The following is a 19,195-nucleotide window of genomic DNA, read 5'->3' as shown; positions in this document are numbered from 1 at the left end:
AAAACAATGCAGTGTCATGCAGCAGAGATAGCAGATTGAGTGCCAGCCATCCTACAGTAGACAATAACATTTCCTTGTTAGATTACCCATCAGCCTGTCGGCACTGGCCCACAACTCATTGAACCTGGAACCCTGCTGAAGAGCAGCCAAAGCGCTAAGGGTGTTTATCTACAGAGAGCTGTTGTCTGGATATCATATCATCACCGGCCCTCAAATGAATGGGTGTTCTCTGATGTACTTGTAATCTAGTTGCCATGTCTCAATTCTTTGACTTTTTATTGTCCATATTTGCAATGAAGAGGTGCTGATGTTCTGATTAGTGCCCGTGCATCTACTTCAGATTTTTATTGGGTCAATCTAGAATTTGAGAATTTTTTTGGCATACAAAACAAAAAACAAAACAAAAAAAACTCTGATTTCAAGAAAAACAAGTAATAAATCATCATATAGCGGTAACTTCATTTGTCCAGCTCAACTATCAATGGCATTTTGTTGGCGGAACACTGTGACAGATAGTCAAGCGCCTAAAAATCATATATATATATATATACTTTTTCTTCTTTTTTTTTTTGCTGATTAATTATTTAAAATAATGAAGCTACACAAGCATGCTAATGTGAGTTTTTGCTCAAGTGTAAATGCTAGCTAGCTGTGTTAGCTGCGCACATACTGGTCAAGAACAACTATATAATGAAGAACGCAAAACAATTTATGTTATGGCATCTGTTTCTGAGTTTGTATGAGTGACACAATCCATTAATACTCAAAACATTGAAAAATATAACCAATATCAGAAAGGACTTACCTTATAGGTCCACCTATGTTCACAGCAATTAGCTTATGATAAGTCATTTCTGCTGAGTCATGTAGCTCACTTGTTTTCTGTTCAAGCAGTTTCGATAACAGCGTGTGTCCAGAGACACAACTTCATGATGAAAATACATCTGTTTTAAAACAAAGTGTTAGAGCAGAGAGAGAGAGAGAGAGAGAGAGAGAGAGAGACGAGAGAGAGAGAGAGAGAGAGAGAGAGAGATGAGAGAGAGAGAGAGAGAGAGAGAGAGAGAGAGAGAGAGAGAGAGAGAGAGAGAGAGAGAGAGAGAGAGAGAGAGAGAGAGAGAGAGAGAGCGAGAGCGAGAGAGAGAGCATGCACGCACGCCCGCGCAAGTGGGACCGTTGCTACATGTCAGGAGGTGGGGACAAACGAACTGACTCGTCGCGTCCTCCACACGCGGGCAGTTTGAAAAAGCTTCACGGACGGGAGGAGGAAATGACGACCGGTATTCCCTGGAATTTACTCTGAGCGAAAGTTTGAGCTGAGAGTCCAGCGGCATGCTACGCGCTGTAGCTTCTTGCTAGCTAGCCCGCTAGCCTACAACCATAATGTGAGTTACACCTGCCAAACAAATCTTCCTCCTACCAATTCACTATTTGAACATCGTGCACAACATATACACGGTTAAACTTGTGACTGGGATAAAAGTTCATTTTGCAGTTGATGTCACCTATCTATCTATCTATCTATCTATCTATCTATCTATCTATCTATCTATCTATCTATCTATCTATCTATCTATCTATCTGTCTATCTAGCATATGTCAATCAATCAATCAATAGCCTACATGCTTTTTAAATACACAATGATTTTTTGCTATCCCTATCACCCCCGCAAATAGCAAGGGCACATTGTATAGAATATATATTGTGGTGATATAAAAAAAAATATTTTGTCGTCATGAGCATACTCGGTATTGGAGTAATCCAAATGAATCAAGTTACATTACTTTAATATTATGGTACTTGGATTACGTTACTAACTAAATTTTTTAGCAGGTAACTTGTAACTGTAACGGAATACATTTTAACAGTAACCCTCGCAACCCTGGTTATATTTGCTCTGTAAATTGGTTTGTTGTTCAAGAGAGGGTAAAAAAAAAGGCATTTAAGAGAGTGCTATTTTCTCTCAAATTTATCATTTGAATCTATAATTTACACATCAAATGCATGCCTTTGTATTTTGTGCGTGGATTGTTTGGAACTTTATGGAGCGGACCAAAAAATGCCGCCAATTCTGACCCTGCTATGCTGTTTTAGAGTCAAGTGCATTTACCATGAATTCCTCTGACAATAATATATTCATGAAAGGAAGATGAGTATCTATAATACTGAAATCTGCAGACCCAACTACTCCGCTTATTCGTCAGCTCGCAAGAGTATCAATTGAAAAAGCCTTTTATATGGATGATGCAGCCATACATTTTATGTAAAAGCTATTATAACTGGCAACCATTATCTGCCACTAAACACACAGGCAGCACTTTTGGAATTGTACCTTAGTGGATGACCCCTGACTCATCACTTGAGCAGTTTATCAAACAGATCTTTTTGGGGCACTGCATCAAAAGCTCCTATGAGCGTTTTTGTTTCTGTCGAAACTGTTGAAAAAAAAAAGTCTGTTCTGTGGGCAACTAAATTCGTGTTAAGAGTTCAGTCTAGGTATGCACGGCTATTTCACATTTACATTCATAATGGCATAACGCAGCACTGTAGTAGCATTTGTGATGATAACGCTTCTCCAGTGTGCACTTTTCTATTACCCAATGGAGTCGTTTTACTTTTCAAACTTATGCATATCACATAGAGTAAATGCTGAAAGAGAATATTATCTGGGAGGACAAGCAATCTAGTGTAATCTTTGAAAAGTCTTCCTTATTAAACATGCATTGCCAAATACAGTCCTGGCACGTTTATTGCAGTATTTTTCATGGGAACAATGACTGTTTTGACAGTGCTGCCTTACCCTTAAAATGTCAAAGATATAGTCTGGTATTTTGTCTTAAAACTAGCCAATTTAAAGGACAAATCTATTCACGTTCTTGAAGCCTCACCGGTCTGAAAAGTTTCGTAAAACTCCATCTCTCCTCTCGATCCGTGGGAGACGTTTGGCATTATGTCACCTCAAGATTGAAAGTATGGATTATTTTTAAGAAATGAGTAAAAAAATAAATAAAAAAGGATTAGGCTAGGTTAGCTACATTTGAATGACCATGTTTAATAATAATTTTAAAAAAAATGGATCACTGTAATGTTAAGGTGCAGAAGAAGCCGCAAAATTATGATTAAATTGTGACCATGACATGGTTTAGTCGATTTTATTTATTGCATCACTTTTGAAAAATTGTTTTAAAAGATGATGTAACAACAGTCGTGTTAAAAGCTGGTCGGGTCCGCAGGAGCACAGACTTTGATGGCGACATGTTGGTAATGTGTTTTAGCAAATTTAGTTAAAGACAGGTTTTTTTTGTCCTGATAGCCACAATATACTATATTATTTGATGGTTTTTTTATTTAAAGACTTTATCTGACAAACTAAATCCCAACTTTTGAAATAGAGAGAGGGTAAGTAACCATCGAGTAGACGTGGCAATATGCTGTTTAAAATATTGTCATTCCTGTTTGCGTTGTAGCCGAGATTTTGCATTTTGCCTCTGCATTATATGTAGATGATGGCATCAGTGAAACATTGTCTCCTGGGGGACAGATGGATTCTTGCTTACAAAGAACAAAGCCCATTTTAGGACAAACAGATTATAGGGTTTAGTGTAATCTGCATATAATGCATTCTATCCCCTTCTTTATTTCCACCATAATCCGCAACAATCCCATTTAATTTCATTGGCCAACAGATTACACTGTTTTTAAGAAATTTAATTATCTGGGTTTGACACAGCAGAATACATTACATATGTTTCAGTAATGAATCATACATCTTTGTTGCCATTTGTATGTATTAACATGCATGTTTTCCAAATAACACAAGAATTTAATTAAATTTAAAAGGTGAACAGAGCAGCAGGGATGATATTCCAGTGTCATCCATCTTATTCCAAGCAGAAAACAGAGCTATTAATGTCAATATTAAGACAGAAGTGCACAATGTGGTCTGATTAAACTATCAATTCCATCAGTCAGACCCTTTAGACCCAGATCATTAGGCGTAGCATATTTTTGATTTACTGTCCATGCAGTCTAATAGAGATGTGTCCCCTTCGTCATTTAATTAAATTTAATCCTTTACAAATGACACTCATCCCCTTTCCTTTTTGTCTTTTCTCATAAATGTTCTAGCAGAAACAATTATATAAAAGTTACAAATAGATAAATAATGTACAGCCTTGCGATACGAATTTAATCCGTTCTGTGACCACGCTCGTAACTCAAAACACTCTTATCTGTTATTATATTATATTTGTTTTTTAATTAGGGCTTTATAAACACACACAGTAATGGCATACTTAAATAAAGTTCAAATAAACCGTTTTTGTCACGTTTGGCTTCAATTCAATGGACATTGTGCTGCTCCTTCTGGCGTGTACCGATCTGGGAGCACTATACAGACTAGTCAGTCATTTTTCGTAAAGGGTAAACAACATTTGGTTGTTTTAAATGCACAACATCTAATTGTATTTATTTGATGTTTAATATGACTTAAGATGCTTCGCGTCACCGTGTAATGAATGGTAAATGGCTCGACGCCATTTTTTTTAATGGATTTTCAATTTCTGCTTAACTGCTCAGTGAGCTGAGTTCACTGCCATCATATACAGCACTCATATCTGAAATTTTTGCTTGAGAGTCAAGGCAAAAAATACAAATAAAAATGTCCAAATGATGGCTCATATCTTGAATACTTGAATAATCACTCGTATCATCAGGCACCCTTCAATGGGGCTCTGTGTTTGTATTGTATTGTATTTGTATAGTATTGACACTACTTGGAGTTCAGAGGTAAAATAAAATTAAAAACGTTTTTCAAAGTAATTTTTTGTCAGTTTAAAAAAATATTTTTTTTTTGTCTGTTTCTGTATTTTTTTCAGTTTTTCTTAGTCAATTTTCCTCTTGTTTTTCTGAATATTTCCCCCCGTTTTTCAGAATATTTTTTATGACAGAAAAAAAAATAAAACAGAAAAAAATATTCAGAAAAACTGTTGATTTGTGCCCCCCCCCTCACAAAAAATGAATGCAATACGCTTCCGTAAAATACAGACATACAAACATCAATTAGGAATGAACCGCATTTGTAGCACACTGCAGCAAAATTGAACATTCCTAACAAAAATGTTGTTCGCTGCGTTCATTATAATCTATTGTACCGTTGTACAGAAGACTCATCTGTTGTGAAGAACACATTGCATATTCATGAAATTTGCCCTCTGCATTTAACCCATCACAGTAGTGCACATAAGGAACACATACTGTAACCGACAGACATTGTATGGAGCATGGGGGCGGCAGTTCAGAGTGTCTTGCTCAAGGACAGTATCCAGGGGGTGAATGTTGGAGGTGGGATTGCTCATCGCTCCATTGCAATTCTGTCTGTCCACAGCTTTACTATAGGTCAGATGCATTTTACTAAGTGCTGTTGCTTGTCTGTCTATTTTTTTTATTTAATGCATCGTTCATACTTCAGAATCAAACCACGCTAGAGTTCACTGACTTGGTCCAAGACCACCTGTTTGGTTGATCGACAAATGTCTCGCCCTTGCACAGCAATCACTTCTTACACTGGCACTCAGGTTAGGGATGTTAAAATGTTACTTAAAACATCGGCTGTGTAGTTAATGTAAGTTTTATGATGGGGGGGATTTTATTTGGATAGTGAATGCTTCCACTATATTTTTATGCTGGTATTAATTTTAATTGTTCAGGCCAATGGTATAATGCTAGTATTTCCTCTTCAGGGAGGAACTGCTGCTGAAGTTAATAAATGCATTTAATAAAAAATTGAAAAAGGGCCAATAAACTTTACGCCTTAGACCTGCAAAAAAAGTACAGTATTATTAATGGACTAAAATGAAGGGGAGAATAACAATATATATAATAATAATTTTGGTCCAAAACCAATAATAATTTTTTAATTATAGTGTATTTAAATCATTTTGGAGAAGATTGGGACATTTTAATTGTCGCCCCGGTTACATAAATTACTCAGCATATAAATGATCCCTCAAATGTCACGCACAATTTCATCCTTGTGTTAATGCGCCACTATCGTGTAATTCTTCCATTTGAGTGCAATTATGTGTGCTGCAATTGAGCAACATTAACACAAATATTAAGGAAGATAAAGAAAATTACTGAGTGACACTCAGTAATCATCTAAAAGAGACAGATAAACAAAGTAGTACTTGATGAGCTGATGTTCAAGTTATTATTGACTCTGTTCCAACTCCATTAGAACTCTGCACCATTTATCAAAACCAAATGATGCTATTACAACAAACCCAACCCCTGTAAATGTCAACACTGCCTCCATTAATCTCCCAGGTGCGAATGTGATTCATATTACGTTAAACAAATATTTAAAGGATGTCTTTAGCTTTAAAATAAATCATTCTGACCTTCATAAAAATTATTTTAAATGCAAATCCACTCTGCTATGAAGGCAAATCTTCATAAATATCTTGACATGAATACTAACGATAAACGTATCAGTGTAGAGTAGATACATCTTGATAGACTGCCCGTACCAAAAACAACAACAAGATCATTTACTGCATCTACACTATGATATTAAAACGCTCTTCAGAAATGACTTAAATATTATATAAATAACCTGCTGAAAAATAACTCATACTTGCCCAGTTGAGGTCCAACGTCAAATTCATTTTGAATACTAAATTTGGCTTATGGAAAGTTGACTTTTTAAATGTTGAGTGACAGTAAAGACAGGGTAGTAAGTATGCTGTATGGCATCTGGAAATTGTAAAACCATGACGGTGACGTGCGTAATATTGAAAATTAAATATAGCCACACTACCTGGCAAGGCCCGTCACAAAACATTTGATAGAGCATTAAGTGTTAGACAGCGTGATACTGGACCCATTACTGCGCTAAAACCTCCATCTTCCACTTGACGCTAAACTTGAGTGTTTTACACGGTCTGGTTCAGCTGAGTTGGTGTTACGCAGCTGGATTCCCTCCCCCTAATTACAGCAGTCACTCGCAAAATGCAACAATGTGTAATTATCTTTTTGAAGTATTTTCTGAAGAGATTTATTCTTTCTGCATGAATGAGTCCAGCAAAGTTGGAGCTCGTGCGTTGACAAATCACCACTAGCAATGTGAGAGGAAAGAGGTTGCTGTAAATGGGCCACCTTTCAAAATTTGCACATCTGGCTCAATCAACACCTGCTGCTGTGAACTTTTGTCTGTGGTTACTGTTAATTTTAAATGTCTCACGTAAATCCTCTCCAAATAAAGGTGGAAGTCTGCAATTAAAGCACATCTTGTCTGTTTCATCTGAAATGCGGTGTGGTGGTGTTAAAGAACGTGAATGAAGAGATGACTAAAAGATTCCGTAGCTGCTTAGAGCTCAACATCATGTAGTGAGAGTAATAATACATGAGATCATCATTACTCTGTCCATATTAGATATGAATTTTGACACATCTTTGCATATGTCCATCAAATAAGACTTGATCAGTAATTTTATTTTATAATAGCATAATTGTAATTTGATCTGAGAGTAATTCTAAGATCAAGAGCCAGTGTTTTCCAACCTGTGGAACCAAGGCACTTTATTTTTATTACTTTTATTATTTATTTATTTATAATTATTAAGCCAGAAAAAATTTAAAGTTTGCATACTGAAATATATATCTTAACTCAATTTAGTCACAAATGTACTTTGTGTGAAATCTGGTCTTGTATCGTTGAACACAAAGCTGATATATTTGCAGGTAACCATGATTAGTCTGTTGTAGGAATGGCAACAGACGGACACAAATAAGTAGGTTGTACCTTTTGCCATCCAACTGAGCAGTTATTTGTTATGCCTGTTACTATATGCCACTAGCATAAATAGAATAATAATAATAATTTAAATGATAATACAATAACAATAATAGTAAATAGCTGTGAATAATATACTTTCACTTTTAACTCCAAGACTTAATTGATTTTTCTAAAACTGCAAACCGAACTGAACGAAAAACCGTGAAACCAAACCGTTTGTGTGTGTGTGGGGGTGTATATATATATATATATATATTAGGGGTGTTAGAAAAAATCGATTCCCGAATCAATTCGATATGCGGCCGAATCGATTTTTAAACATACATTTTTTATGGGAATATTCAACAAAACGTCTTACTTAGGGTTAGGATTCATACATTAAGCATGGAAGAATGTTATATTAATGAAACATTAAGCCTTAATATTTTATTTCAGTGCTGTTCAAACATGAAACAGACTGCAACCTGTTTGCTAAATGCAGTGGCTCAGTTCTAAGCCTGAATTTTCAGATAAATAATTAAAAAAATCATACAAATCTTATAGTGTACATGTACAAGTTTACTGATTAGTATTTTCTAAATTTTAGTAAAAAATAATAATCGCAATAATACATTTATAGACTTGCATCGGGATTAATCGGTATCGAATTGAATCATAGAACCTTTTATACTGTAAAGCTTACTAGCAAGTTGTGCTGCCTCAACTACACCTTGTTATATCAATCTATGATACTTTACATTTCTCCATGAAGTCCTACTTATGTAAAACCAAAATATGTTTTCTTCAATGCCGTAAATAGTTTATTGCTCTGTTGAGCATACTGTGTGTTCCAGACTAACAATACATGTGATTCAGTTCATGCATATTCCTCTAAAATGTTGTGGTGAGTATGTTTGCTATATCATTATTCCTGCCAAATATTGTTCATATGTGAATTAATTCATCCTTTTTACTCAGTTCTATTAAGGAGAGCCCATAAGTTGATATGCTGTGTTGTTATTGCTTGTTTAGCCAATTCATCTGCTTTTACATTTCCCTCCACACCAACAAACTCATGTCAGGCAGGCCGCGCCAGATAAAAAGGTGTATTTACAATATTTCTAAGTCATTGGATTTCTCACCCAGGTGCAGTTGTATTTCTCTTCCCTTGTATTGATTTGTACATTTCACATCGCCTTCACCTCTAATTCATTTTTTTCTTTAATTATTCAGGAATAGTCCATAATTTATCATACATGTTTTTATGCATTAATCGATGCCCATGGGTGTTGTTGTTTTTGTTTTTCTTCCCAGTACGGAATACTCAAAACGCACTGTAAACTGGAGGCTTAAATGGAGCAACTTTGAGGTTTGAAAACAAATCAACTGAAAAACATACTATTGATTTGTAGAAAATGGTGGACAAGTCACAGCACTATGAACAACAGGGACAATACCCTTCGAGTTATTATATTTACATTCCCTTGCTATACTGCTTATTCACGGCAAAATTATGATAAACGTCAGTTTGTGTTTGAACAATACACACTCAAGAATTGTACTTAAAACTCATATCATGATGACTTTAACCCCTCATCATCACATGTGCAACTCGGCTAATTTAAGCATGAAAGAATGAACTCAACCTCTTCTGGGAAATCAGTTATTGATCTAAAAACACTCGACTTCTCTGACCTCTGACTTTGTGGGCCATAGGTGTGGATTTTACTGCATTATAGGTTGTCACTAAATATGGATGGTGGAGGTAAGGGGGGGGGTGCTTAAGCTAGCATCAGTTAGGTTATGGTGCAGTGCTTTAATGTACTTGTGATAGTATTTTTATTTGGCAGTGACTGTCATATTTCCACTGAGCATCTTAAATGTTTTCCGTTAATTTAAAAAAATATATAATTACTGATTGAAAGAATTGCTGAAAAAATCTTTGAAAGGAGGGGGGATCTAAAGTTAAGTATTTGTCTTTTTTATGGTTTGTTTACTTGACCGGTAGTCTGCGGTGCTCTAATTGATTCCTAGCTTGAGGCGATTTGGATCTGAAGGAAACGGAGAGGATGCGACCTCATCACATAAAAGTCCAGGGGAACAACCTCAGCATGACATTTCTGTGAGAACTTTTTCATTTGACATCAAACACCAGTGAGACATGAACTCTGCACTTGACGTATTTTATAAAAGAGAATGCTCCCTCGGTATTATCGACTTCTCTGATCCTGTGCAATGGTGGATTTTTTTTTTTTTTAAGCAAAGGTTGTCAAAATGTCGTAGCAATCATGCAGTTTGTGGATCCCTAATCGCAACCATCACAACAAGCATCAAAAGATACATTCTCATCTTGTGTTGTTGCTTGGGGGCAGCACGGTAGCCGAGTGGTTAGCACGTTCGGGGTTTGGAGTTTGCATGTTCTCCCCGTGGCTGTATGGACTTTCTCCGGGTACTGTGGCTACTACCTCAAGTTATAAAAACATGCATGTTAGGTTGATTCATTATTACTAAAATTAATAAACTTTTTCTTTACAGTAAAGCAGAGTTACAAAACAGCCTTTAACATTAATAAAGATTTCATGATGCAGACAGATTGACCCTTTCTCACTGAAAAAAATTGTTTCACGTTACAAACAAGTAGGAGGTCAGCCAACACCCTGGAGGTTTTGGTCACTGATTTTTAAAAGGTCAATCTTCTTCCACAACACTAGATGTAAAGCCTGCCTGAAATAATTGCATTTTGAGTTACATGTAGTTTATTTCACTATTGGAGGATATGTTTCTGCTATCTCCACATTTCAAATAATCTATGCACAACATATAGAAACATGCATTATTTATGTAAATTATAATTGTCCTGAGACTGGGAAAATATTTAGCCATATAAAGGAAGTGAAAAAAATCTAGCTAAATGACTCAACATAGATGACATCATCAAGCTAACTGGTAGACCTCGACCTAGTCCTCTCCTTTTTTTTCTTAGTACTTTCAGCCGTAATAGAACGTCAGTCCAACCAACATAACACTTTACTCATATTATCTTGAAAAGTGTTTTGTTCTTGACCACTTAGCAAAGCAGCTAACGCGGCTAGCATGTAGTCTTTAAGGAAGAAACTCTAAAATTAGCATCGATTTGGAACGGTTACTTGCAAACTGTTGCTGTAATTACAGTAATACTTAAAAAGCCTGAACCATGAAATATATGAGAGAAAATTCAGAATCTTTGTAAATAGAGTATTTATTGGTCCTTTTAAACAAAAAAATGTATTCATTTTATTTTATTTTTTAAATCAACTTCCTCATATGACTTTTGATTTGTGTCATATTTGATACATCCGGTCACAATGCTTTAAATTTGTACATTTATAGCTGTCAAAAATATAATAATAATGTATCAAACATTTGTATTTCCAAAAATCAGATAGAACATTTCCCACTATTAATAAGTATAGGTGTCTCTCCTTTCTCAATTGGGGCAATTTTGCATGGTCGCTGGAAAAGCCATCACCTGGGTGAAAATGCCCTCTAATGGATTATCCGTGCAATGCATGTGTCAGATCATATACGTCAGGATTTTAATGGGGAAAATAATATTATACTCATGATAAGAGGGCTCAACATGTCTTGTATTTAATATGATACGTTTAGTGTTATAGGGTTAAATCAGTAATTTAATAAATGCTACTGGGCTGCACCAAACAAAGCACATAACGAAATGTCTCATGAATAGCGTTGATGATGGAGGTGGACCAATCAAATAGTATAACGGTTTATTACATATTTGTCTTGAAACCATAAAAGAATAAAAAATAAATGGTTCATTTTTCAAAAATGTTGTTACCTTAACTATCCAGTTATTAAAACACACCGAGGCTATCATTAAATATTCAAACGCAACGTGCCAATATAAAATAAGTGAAGAAAACGCTAGCGGGAATCAATTTGTCATAGGAAAGGCATGAGGCTGGAAATATCTCCCCTTTACTTGTGTTTTGTAATATTGCCATTGCCAACGGGCTAGCGCAAGCTGTGATCGATCTGCTCGGGGCAGCAGTGACACAGTGCAGCTGGCAGCTCTGGGGTGTCAGCCATCGCTCAAATCTGTGCTCAGCGCCTGCACTCTGCCGCTGAGCCTGGCCTCTGTCCCATAACATGAGATTGCACCGTTTGAAATATTAAGCAGAAGCATGAAGAGGAAAAGAGCACAGTTTCCCCTATAACGCATGTCAAATACACTGAATGGTTCCGACCTGCGCCATGTGTCGACCGTCTGCGGTGACGCTAAGAGGCACTTCCTGTGGCTTTTAGTCCAATAATGCATGAGGTCGGACGAAAGGGAGACAGCCCAACAATGCACGTACAATGGTGGAAGTTGCTAAATATAAACCATTGCATTGTTCACAAATGCATGCATTAGCGAACACAAGAGCTTTTGTGAAGCCACGTCCATTTTTGTGTGTTTTTCTATAGTAGAGTGGACAACTATAACAGTGTTTGAACTCGACCTGCCAAAAAGAAATACAGCTTTAGCTCACCCAGGGAGCTGTTGCAAGAGTTTTTACAAGGACAAAGACAATTGTGCACATTACTCCACTTTCAAAGGCTTCTAGTGCAGGATATATTTTCAACTTCTGCACGCAGTCATGATATGGGCCCGTGTCATGGTCCTTTTGGGAGTATTGATTTTTGGGGAAAGACTGTGTTTTTTCTTAGTGAAGTTTTAAGTGCTGCTGTATTCATGTTTTTCTTTTGTGTGCGGATTGTTCGTTTCACCTCAGCCAATCAGCTCACATGCTTCTCTTGCATCTTTGGCAACTGTCTCTCATGTTTAGTCTCAGTGTAATGAGTCTCTTCTCTTCTTTCTTATTATATCTTATTAGCTTATTGAGTATCCCCAGAGCTTTTAAGATTTTTACTTTTAGCCTTTTGTGGTTTTTGGTTTGTTTAATTATGGAATGTTTTGAGTCCCTGCCTCCACCCTTGGCTGTTGTTTCACTGCATCCAGGACAACCTGCCTCTGTCATACCCTTCTCCTTTCTTCAACCAAACTTTCATTAGTTCATTTCTTACTATTATTATTATGAAAAGTGACTTGGATATGTGACACTATAGGTGCTAGATAAACCTCAACGATCTATTTGTGCAAGCCGGAAGCTATGATGCCTGTTTCTACCCACACACTCCCAGTTGAGCTAAGACTGTGACGCTCCAGGTGCTCTAAACTACTGATAGCACCCATCTTATAATCCATAAAAGGAGCTTGCAGGACCAAGAGGTCTGTTTACAAGCCTTTGGCAAATTAGACATTTACTTTGTCTAAACCTTCTGTATATAAACACAGAGGTGGGGTGACAAAATTGTGTCATAGCCGATGGGTTCTTTGGATTATTCTGTTGTAATAAAGTCATAAGAATTTCTATTTATTATGAAGCTGCCATATATGTACTAAATCCACATTGCATTTACTGTGATGTCAAATGCATAATAACCGGCTGTCAGAATTCCAACTAAATGATGCTCCCCATCAAGGTGAAAATTGTGTTGTCTGCATTTCAATGTAGAGTAAATTCAGAAATAGGTTTCCAAATATATTATGTTAGAAAGTAATGGAAATGTAGCCTGAAACTGATTTTACCGTTTGGATTTTACTCATTTCTTTAGGGCTGGGGCTAAACTACTAAGCACTTTGGATATATAGCATGACTTGCCCCACATTTTATGTACTTGGTGACACATTTATTTTACCATTACATGGACATTAAAACTAGTTTCTTCATTGTCGCTGTTACATGTATGAAAGTTAAAGTGGAATCAAAATGATATCAGGATATCAAATCTCAAAATGGCTGTTAGAAAATAAACTGAAAAATACCTGCAACAGATGGTAGGTAATGCTGACAGTGTGTGCAGTTTGTAGTCCATGGTGCACCACTTCACAACATAATGTGATATTGCAGTTGATTGGGTTCTTAATGTAGCGTATCATACACCAAAATGTAGTAATAATGGTTTCTACCTCGCGACAAGCAGCTTAAAAAAGTCAAGTGAAGTCATGGTTGGTGCCATTTATTTGTTGTATAGTTTGGTAAATTGTGAATGAGACAGCATCATTTGAATTCTGTGGTATGTTTTTTTTTAAAAGAGCCCAGACTGGACCTTGTTTTTTTCCTCCTTTTTTCCATCTAAGAAACTCAGAGCGCTAAGTAGCGACCTGGTATTTTCTCCCTCTGTTGGACATTGTTATTTATCATGTTTCTCGGACGGGTTGCGACTGTGAAGAAAAATGGTTTGTGTGTTTTTACATACTTGGTCAATAAATCTGATTCTGACAATGGTCTGTGGGTGTAGTTTTGAAGTTACATTTCCAGTCCAGTGTGTATCCCGCCTCTCACCCAAATTCCAGCTCACCTGGGATACTAATGACAACAAGCGCTATTGAATTTTGATAGATGAATGCTTCAAGCTTTGCATCATCACTATGAGCAGAACACACGTTTCATCTTTGACTCGGCACAACGGAAAACCTCAATACATGGCACACCAGCTCTACAGCAAACAGCTCCACTGTCGGGCCAAATTATAGCTATGACATGGAAAAATTACTTGACAAATTGTTCCCAGGCCACCTAACGGGAAGGCAAGAGATGAGACGGGCTCTAAGGAGATCATCTGCAGTCTGTTCCAGCTTGCAGAAGCGATAGACAGATATTTCTATTTTTGGCTCTCCTTGTTGTTTCTATGCTTGTCAGTACTCCTTACAAGTTTTACTTCCAACATTTCACAGGTGTAAACCCAGGAGAAGCAGTAAATTATTAGTTTGCTTTTCCAACACTAAAAAAAATCGTTCAAACTTGCCCAAGGATATTTGCCCTATTATTTCACTGCACAACAATGATCAATTTTGAGGAAATGTCTATAAGGGCAACCTTTATGAATCCAACCAACTGTCAGATTGGCACCTGAGTGAAATGCTCTCTGTGGCTGTGGTTCACAGGAACATTTTAGATATCAGTGAATTTTTGGCAATGAAAGCAAACTAGTTAAGTGATTTCCTGTTTCCTTACAAACATTGCCACAGTATTTTTGTAAGGTTGCTTGGTTGATGAGTCTACATCAAACATGTAAAAGCAGTGACTTCTTCGTCTAATTTTACAATACCCAAATGGTTCAAAGGTAAAAAAATTTCAGTTATTTAACATGTTCACTTTTCTCTGTACATGCTCTAAGGGTCTAAGGTTGGTGAAGCTGCGAGCCAGTGAGAAGAGCAACACGGTTGTTGTGACCCGGGGCAGTGTGACTCATTACACGTAGGTTTTCTTTCCCTTTTGCTCCGGTATCATTTTTCAGTCCGAGTCTTGTGCGTGATGTGGTTGCACAAAGTGAAGTAAAAAAAATATATATATGAAAAAATGTCTCTCAGAGGACATTTGTTCTTGTGAAATGTGTGATGACCGCAGCCCTCACTCCACCTTATCATATGTGTCCTTCTGTTACTAATATTGCATCCAAACAACATCTGTAAATTTAAAGGATAGTACCTTCAACCGCTCTTGGATGTTTTCTGTCATTTGGATCACCTGTTTTTGCCAACATCACCACTCATCTACACTGAATGCCAGATGTTGTTTTTGTTTTATAGTTATGGGAAACTAGAGAAAACTTCTAAGAGCAATGCCTGACTGGGATTGTATGTTGGCTGTTAATAAACCAAAGGTAAATTCCTCAGCCAAAATACTTTATTGTTTAATCTAATGTAAGTGGTTCATAAAATAAATGTAGACACAGCATTTATGATTAATACAGCAAAATAAAAAGTTACACAATAAGGACTTACGGATGCGATCTAGTAAATTGGAAAGTTGGACCCCAGAGTCAAACATTGTCTATTTATTTATTGGTGTCAACATTATCTAAACAAATGACAATAACAAGGAGAAGAAAAAAAAACAATTTCCCCACTGCAAACTTATTTAGTTTTTATATAAGGTTGGTACGCTGTGAAAGTGTGTGAAACGCTAGCACTGCTCTGCTGAAGCACACCTTGATTTTTATCACTGAATACATAAATTGAGTCTGATTGAATTTGACTTCATATTAGCCCTTCCTATTATTCCCAAAATTGCAAAACTATTTTGACAGAGTCATTGTTTAAATGTGTCTGCACTATCTTGTCAATGGCAATCTTCCGCGCTGTGTAAAGAAAAATGGAATTTAATGAGTTAGTTAAAATAGTTACTTTAATAGATAAAAGGGAAAGCGAAGAGGGTTGATGATCCACATTCATAGTACAGACACAGGCCAAGCGATTATGCTGAAGGAACTATTTTAGCTGCACATGAAATCATTCTGCTTCATCACACAGTGGAAAAAGACTATTTCTGTAGCACAATATGAGTGATGAATGGGAATGTTCAAGTCAGTCTGAAAGAAATGAGCATAGAGGACATGGACGATTTAAATTATTTAGAGTTTCTAGTTTTGCAAGCGTCTGACCCCGTCATCCTCCATATTCTTTATTATTATGAAATTGCACAGCAGGACAGAGAGTCTGATAGACACTTCTCGGGGATAGTGATGGCCATTTGACAACTGTACATGTTCTCAAACAGCTAAGGGGAATATAAGCGTTTATTCATGTTTACATTCAATTTAGATGCTGAAAAGCATCCAACAAAGTAAAATGGATATTTGTTTTAAGCATTTTACATACCTTTGGATTTGGATTCAAACAGTATACAACTCATCCAAAGCTACAGTTATTATAAATGGAATCAATTCACCCTTTTTTACACTCAATAATGGGACCAGACACTCTCCCTATCTCTTTTTGCAATATATACAGAATCTTTCACATCAGCAATACGGTTAACGCAAAAGGTTATAGGGATCTGGGCTGGTCAGAACACAAATGTAATCTTTTTGCAGAGGAATTATTACTTACAAAATCTCCCCAATTCTAGGCCATACAATAAACTAGAATAAATCTACTATTTTACCGTTGACAAATGAACCGTGGCATCCTGACACAAACCCCTCATTTCCTATTTGCACTGATAATATAAAATATCCAGACATTAACGTTTCCCCCAGGCTATCTGACCTATTTAGTCTCAATTACATCCCTCTTATCAAAGATATAGAAGACAACGTTAAATGTCAGAATAGTTGAATTGGTCGCACGGCAACTATCAACATGAAATCCTACAACATGTTAACCACTTATTTTCATTCCTTCCCACCTGTCTCACTAATAAATAATTCCAAACACTCAATTCATTACAACACCGTTATATTGGAATGACAAAAAAGCCAAAATTCTCCCACAAGACATTACAGAAGGTAAAATTAGAACAATGTCCCTCCATTATTCTTTATCAAGCCAGCTGCAGCATTTACAACAATTAAAAAGTAGCGTTAGAACAGATGCAGCCACCTGGCATTCTAACCACAATAAAAAATAATAAAAAAAAAAAACATCTATAAACATCCACTTCTCTTACCAATTCACCTCTCTCACCTTGCAGATTTAAAAAAGCCTCCATCACCTCATCATACTCTCACTAGAAACAGCCTTCTAACTTCTTAATTAAATGACAGTACAGTATTATGAGTATTAAGAAGTCAAAAATGATCTGCAAACTTTTCAAACTCAACTTTCAGACACTATAATAGCACTTCCAACCACAACTTCCAAAACAGATGTTGTTCGAACAGATTCTGGTGGTTCCTTGGGGCCTGCCCGCCCAGCGCCTTAACATTGTGCCTGTACGCTGTGGCAACACCGGATGAGGCGGGTTCCTGGGCTCCCTGCGGCTTCTCTGTGCTGCGGTTCTGATAGTCCCTCGGCTTCTGCGTCCTGGGGGCTCGTCCACCTTGGGGCCAAGATGAACTGCACCCGCAAGATGTTGTTTGCATGATCTTAGCCTAGTACATCAGCAACCACTGCGACTCAGTTTTCAGTTCTAGTCGGGCCAAGAATCAGTATTCAGTACTGGTTTTGGGACGCTTGGCAATGCATGTAATTCAAATAAGTGGTCAAAAGGTTTATGCTTGTCTTAATTTGTCTTGGCTTGCTTCATATACGGAGTATCGTATCTATCGTATTTTCCTAACAAAAAAAAAAGGCATATTGCATTTCTCCTTAATTTTGTTCATGTTGTTTACCAGTCTGTTCAATAAATCAGAGTGTTGAGTGTGTTCAATAAATAACCAATGCCACATTAGCATCTTTAGTAATAACACAATCAGTTAACAACCGATCAGTAGATCAAATAGCTTATTGAAATGCATGTTTTGTTAACCTTGGGTAAAAAGAGAAATCCCAACCACCCCTTTAACCGTAATGAAAGGAGAGTAAAACTCTTCCTTTGTTTCTTTCTCTTAGGAAATAAGCAGCAACAACACCGCAGTGACTATGAACTAACACTGATCAAGAGGCAGAGGCTTAGCCCTTGACAAGATCTTAATGACAGTGTACCTCAGTTCCATTTTATCTCCCATGACCCCAGCAGTGCTCATCATCCAACCAATGATCTCTTTTCTGTGGAAAAACAAACTCTTTGACATGGTTGAATGCTGCACAGTAAGTAAATTGACTTTCATGCTCTCATTCACAAATAAAACAAAAACTTAATAGTTAAATCCAATGCCTCATGCAGTATTGGATTCCTTCTCAGCAATTGCTGGGATGATACATTTGATCAGATGCAAATTTATAGTAGCCAGATGAATTCCGGAGAGGGCCTATTAGCAAAATCCATAGAATGGACCTGCTTTTCGCTAGCACTACTGAAGGGAACGTGCCCCTGTGTGGTTATCGCCTGTACGTTATCAAACAGTATGGCATGCTGACTAATGTACTCATTATCTTTATATCAGCAGTGCAGAGAAATCACTTGAATTATGGATGCAAGTCTTTGAATAGCTCTCATTTGTATTTTTGTTTAATATATCTTGTAGAAGAAAAAAAAAACATGGGCGGCTGATCCTTGCCTCTGCCTCTTGGATAGTATCCCCCACCCTGCACTTTTTGCAGTTGGTTGCCAGCATTGGCAACCTCAGGAACGCTTGAGTCCCTGTACTCCACCACTTCTGTAGATTTTGAGACGTTGAATTCTTCTTCCAAGAGACTTTTGATGCTGCCCTAGCTCTCTGGTAACCCGAGCAATGATACTTTCTGACCTTGCTCTCCAAGGTCTTGACTGTAGAGATACAGCAGATGAGGCAGGGCTGCAGGATCCTGGGAAGAATACCATATTGGCAAACCAAGCTTTGGATTTTCCAGAATGGCCAGACTTGTCCACAGAATTCATCCATACAACTAGCTCAATGCAACTGGATAGACGTCGTAGTATATTTCCGAGAGCTGTCGAAAACCTTGATAAGAGCCCTTGAAGGGATTCTCTGTGGTGGTCGGCAAG

General features: G+C 37.0%; 1 protein-coding gene and 1 long non-coding RNA gene across 10 annotated transcripts in view; one reads left to right on the top strand and one right to left on the bottom strand.

The window, feature by feature from the left end:
• Positions 1 to 961, bottom strand: part of LOC147173509 (uncharacterized) — a 31,691-nt gene extending 30,730 nt beyond the window's left edge. For all 6 annotated transcript variants that reach the window (XR_015094868.1, XR_015094869.1, XM_086076428.1 and 3 more), the window contains exon 1: positions 806 to 961. The gene's annotated coding sequence lies outside the window, so the exon portion shown is untranslated. The remainder of the gene's footprint in view (positions 1 to 805) is intronic.
• Positions 962 to 1,152: 191 nt separating this feature from the next.
• LOC147173507 (uncharacterized) overlaps positions 1,153 to 19,195 on the top strand; it is a 79,868-nt gene continuing 61,825 nt past the window's right edge. For 2 of the 4 annotated variants that reach the window (XR_015094898.1, XR_015094895.1), the window contains exons 1-2: positions 1,153 to 1,382; positions 15,003 to 15,082. This is a non-coding gene — a long non-coding RNA (uncharacterized LOC147173507). Of the gene's footprint in view, positions 1,383 to 15,002; positions 15,083 to 18,159; positions 18,358 to 19,195 lie in introns of all 4 variants that reach the window. The other 2 variants (XR_015094896.1, XR_015094897.1) reach the window with 2 other exon arrangements.

This window comes from Leptonotus elevatus, chromosome 5 (genome assembly GCF_054856555.1).
Source record: "Leptonotus elevatus isolate MCC_2025b chromosome 5, RoL_Lele_1.0, whole genome shotgun sequence".
Lineage (NCBI taxonomy): Eukaryota > Metazoa > Chordata > Actinopteri > Syngnathiformes > Syngnathidae > Leptonotus > Leptonotus elevatus.
This window is presented reverse-complemented; position numbering and strand designations above follow the sequence as displayed.